At 48.7% G+C, this 4,695-nt stretch overlaps 1 pseudogene; it reads left to right on the top strand.

Annotated features, from left to right (window-relative positions):
• Positions 1 to 1,139: 1,139 nt before the first annotated feature.
• On the top strand, positions 1,140 to 3,835 carry LOC142052028 (uncharacterized; annotated as a pseudogene).
• Positions 3,836 to 4,695: the final 860 nt, after the last annotated feature.

The following is a 4,695-nucleotide window of genomic DNA, read 5'->3' as shown; positions in this document are numbered from 1 at the left end:
GATCTCTGAAGAATTTATCTTATACTAGAACGGGCATGTATTGTAATTGTTTATACGTCCAATGATCTGTGCTGTAGAATAATGTTGCTGCGTTCTGTTTTGTTTTGTTTTTCTTAAAAAAAAAAAAAAAACAAAAAATGAAGTGGTGAAGAACTTGGCCTCCACTTGGCGAGAACGATCTGTCTTTAAAATGTACTGTAAGTTTACATTTTATTTCAACTTTGTCATTTGTACCTATAGGCTGATACCTTCCCGCAGGATACCGCGATAACTGATGTTTTCTAAAACCTTCTTAAAAGTGCCATGTTTGGCAGTGCAAATGAGGTGCGTGTAACAGCCCAGAGATTTCTTACGGTTGAATGTCTAAAATGGTAAGATTTGTTACTACAGTTAAATCTGCAGTGACTTAAGTTTTTCATAGTAAAATTCAAATGAGCTCCTATTTTTGATAGTCATTTAATAGTGTATTTGCCATTTGAGCCTCAGTGCGTATTACTGCATTGAAGACAGTTTTTAATGTAATCTTAATTTTACCTCATATACTGTACATTCCAGAAATAAATAAAAAAAATAAAAACACTAAACTTTTTAAAATGTTATAGATACACTACCAAACATATCACTTTACAATGTACAACGTCGGGCTCCACGAAGATGAACCTGTATAGTCTGATAGAGAAATACATAAAACTATGTAGCAAAGCATCTTTAAAAATCTGTGGAAAATAAAAGTATCATTCTTTTTTTTTTTTTTTTTTTTTTTTTTGTCGGTGGTGGTCGGTCCTGTTTGCAGGTAGCGCTGCTGCTGCTGCTTCTGGGGCGCCTGTTCTTTACCCGGCGGCTTCTGCCGCTGTCGCCCTTCGGCGGGACGGGGGCTGCGGCCGCCCCCCGCCCCTCACGGCGGCCTCGGGCCCCTCGTCCCTGGCGGCGGCTTCGCCGTGGGGCCGCTCCCGAGCCGCGGGCGCCTCCCTGAGGCGGCGTGGCGGAGGCGCGGGTGCCTGAGAGGCGGCGGGAGGCGTGCGGCCCCCCTCGAGCCCCCGCCGCCGCGCGGGGAGGAGGCCGGCGGAGCGGGGCTGGCCGCGGCGGGGCACGTCCCGCCTCGGGGGCGGAGGGGGCGGCCCCGCGTACCGCGGCGGTGAGGGCGAGCCCCGGCGGGGGCCGCTCTGCGGCGGGCGGCTCGGCGCTGCCGCCGCCTGCCCGGGGCTCTTCGTGGCCGGCAGCGTCCGGGCGGTGCTGGTCATCCGCGACATGAGGGTGCCCGCCGACCTCTGCCCGGGCAGCTCGGCCGCCTCGGACCTCCTCGCCCTCCTGGGGCTGCCCTTCGCTGGCGCTCCCGGCCCCAGATCCTGGGGCGGCTGCCGTGCTGCCTCTCCCGCTCCCTCAGCGAGGGCTGCACCACCCTCCGCACCGCCGCCCTCGTGGCGGAGCCCCACCTCGCCACCACCACCCTGCCACCTGCTTCCCCGCCAAGGCCAAGGCGGTCGTCACCAGTGCCGGGCGAAGGCTGCCATGGGCGTCCCCGGGCCTTCACCCTCCTCTCCACCAGCCCCTTCTTCCTCCTGAACAGCGTGGAGCAGCCCAACAACCGCACCGACTCCAGCCGCGAGTCAAGCCCACCCCGCAGGCCACGGAGTCCGGCCTGCTGGCCACCATGTTTTGGGTCAGCACCTCCTGCTCCATCCTGCCCATCATCTGCCTCAATGTCCTCTACAGCTTCATCGGCCAGGGGCTGTGGCAGGGCCGCACCTGCCCCGGGTGTCCAGGAGGGTGCTCTGAGAGACAGTACTGAAAGCTTTACTGAAATCCAAAAAGATTGCATCAACTGGCTTTCCTTGGCCAACTAGGTGGGTAACTTTGTCATAGAAGGAGATTAAATTTGTTAGGCAGGACTTTTCCCCTCGTGACCCTGTGCTGGCTGGGACCAATGACAACACCTCTGAGTAGCAAATTTCGCTTCTGAAAAGTAAGTTTGCTTTTCTTAGTGGTCTTTCATGGTTCTAATCAGAGTAAATCCACTGTTTGCCCAAGCAGGCTGAAAAACAGCAGCTTAACCCTTACGAGCCATTTGCAGACAAACCACATCACACCGAAACGCTTCCCGCTGATGTAGGATGCTTTTAATTTTTAGTTCAGGCTTTGCAAAGTTAGGGACTGCACTCTGCCCCAGGGATTTAGTTTGTAACTAACTAGTGACCAATCTGAAGGAAAAAAAAAAGGAAAAGAAAGCAAAAAGAAATCCAACTGTTGATCAATGAGCATAAAACAAAATGCTCTGGCTGTTTTGTTTCTACCTTTAGTGAAGGTTTTACACGCTACGTGGGAGACTCCTTTTACCAAGGATATAATCGGATGGAAATAGCGTAGCACAAAGGAAAGAAACTAATAAGCCCGAAAGAGTACATTTGCTAACTTCTTGGAGGAAGGTGTTTACACTGGATTAGGCACAAGGTTTTCCAACAGAACCACCTGTGTCCACAATCTCCTCAGAATGCACTGAACCAGACCAATTCCCCCTTATCTCAAAGAGCCAGCAGTGCTACGCATGTGATGTATTTCAGGTGCAAACTTGATTTGGGTATATCCCTGGGGGGGGGTTAAGCTCTGAGAAACCCAAAGGATGCTCCAGAAATGATTATCTGTTTTACTTAGGTGCATTTATAAACAAAAATACTTAAAACCATCGCTACAGTAGTATGCTTATTTAATTGCTCCTCATCTGTGTTGCCATTGCAAGAGTGTTTGTGTTTGTAGTTGTATTGTGTTAAAATGCTGCACAAGACCAGGAGAACAGCTGGTATGGTTCAGGCTAGAGATCTATCTAGTCAAATATCTGCCTCTGGCAGTAATTGTCTGGGGATGCATGTATGAGCTTCAGTGGGAAAAAAAAAAATAACAGACCAACTACACTGTGGGCCTTTACGTGAGCTCAGCGGGAGCTGGGGTGACTGAGGTTCAGCCCTCACGCTACGGTCTTTTACAGTACCGCTTCTCATGCTGACTTTCGTTTTCATGCCGCACGCATGGCGGTACAGACATTGCCGAGGAGAATCTTTGTTGTGCCTGATGTTATCTGGATGTTACACCACTGTTGGGTTGTTTACGTTTGTTCTCAGCAAACTCATCTCATGGTTTAGCTGAAGATGTTACCAGTTCCGTTTTAGTCCAAAGACTAACAGTCAGACTTGGTGCTATTCCTGTTTTTATGGTTTTCCAACAATTTAATGCCATTATTTCTATGTATCATTTGTACCGGTTAGAAGAACCTGCAAAATCAGCCACGTAAAATGTAGTTTACTGGATGGTTGTAAAGTTAACTCACTCCTTAACAATCGCATGTGTTATTTTGTCTTACAGCTGTGAAGGTTCTGGCCTTCGTAGCTTGCTGGTTGTCTTTCCACATTGACAGGATCGTATTTATAGACACCCAAGAAAGCAGGATGATGCTGTTCTCCCAGCACTTTAATATATTTGCTCTGCAGCTTTTCTACCTGAGTGCATCCATCAATCCTATCCTCTACAACCTCATTTCGAAGTACAGGGCAGCAAGCCCTACAAGCTCCCCCACTGAGCTGCAGAAAGGGCTTTCACGGTAACAAAAGACACTGGTGGCTACATGGAGATGAGTGCGAGCACAAGATGCGCCACCAGCTTCCAAGGCTGCAGCCTGCACTTTTCCAGGAGTTCTCTGCACAGGAAGGGAACTTCCTTTTCACAGGAGAGTCACAGAAGAATGGGTATTTGTCAGGCTGTGTGGTATTTTGTAATCGTTTCTGTTTTGAAACACACGTATTTTTGTTAACAGGGCAAGCAGGGACCTTACATTAGCAAGGCTGATGTGCAGTTTGTGAAGGATAACTCGATAGGAAAAGCTGGGGTAAACTGCCAGTGAAATTGTGGTTTCGGTTTATTACGTGTTGTCCATTGCACGTGTTCTGTGCGATTTCTAGTATTTTCTAAAAAAACGTAACGTCAAGGAGCGCAAGGGAGGAGGGAGTTTGAGGCAGCAGCTCTGCTTGGGTGCCAGAATGGGTAAAACCCCCAGAGAGCCTTTGCCATTTTAAAATGGTTTTCTTATAAATGGGATTTTACAAAACACAGTCTTGCAAGGAGATGGACACAAAAGAAATCGCCCACCACCTTGAACATCCTTGGAAGAAGGAGGTGTATATTTTTAGTACCCGGTCTGTAAGCATGAAGGGGAGTTTCCCAGGCAGTTTCACTGACTCTTCCCATGGGAAATCATCTCCTCTGCACAGCAGCCTCTGAGCTTAACCCTTTTGGTCTGACCCATGCGATGAAATAAGGTCTCTTATTCATACACTGGCAACCAGTCCCATGTATCTGTAAGAGTTTAGATATTCCTGACCACTTCCTCGTGATAGATCCATAGCGTTTGGTTACCGTTAGCGGTCTGAACCCACTGCGTCACGTTACGAATTGCCTGCAAATAATACACCGAGTTAACCCATCTCGCCACAAATGAGACCCATCACTGAACGTGCTGTGCTGCAGCCGGGACTTACTGCTGAGCAACGCTGCACTGCAAGTCAAAACCCAACTCCCTAATTTTGCTCCAAAGGTTTTAAATACAAACTTAAGCTATAGAATTTAGGAAGAAGAGCTTGATGTTAGGAAGAGCTAGAAGGAGTTGCCGTCGCACCTGAGTGATTTACCTGTTACCTTCTTGGCTACAGT

This window comes from Phalacrocorax aristotelis, chromosome 1 (assembly GCF_949628215.1).
Source record: "Phalacrocorax aristotelis chromosome 1, bGulAri2.1, whole genome shotgun sequence".
NCBI classification, from domain to species: Eukaryota; Metazoa; Chordata; class Aves; order Suliformes; family Phalacrocoracidae; genus Phalacrocorax; species Phalacrocorax aristotelis.
This window is presented reverse-complemented; position numbering and strand designations above follow the sequence as displayed.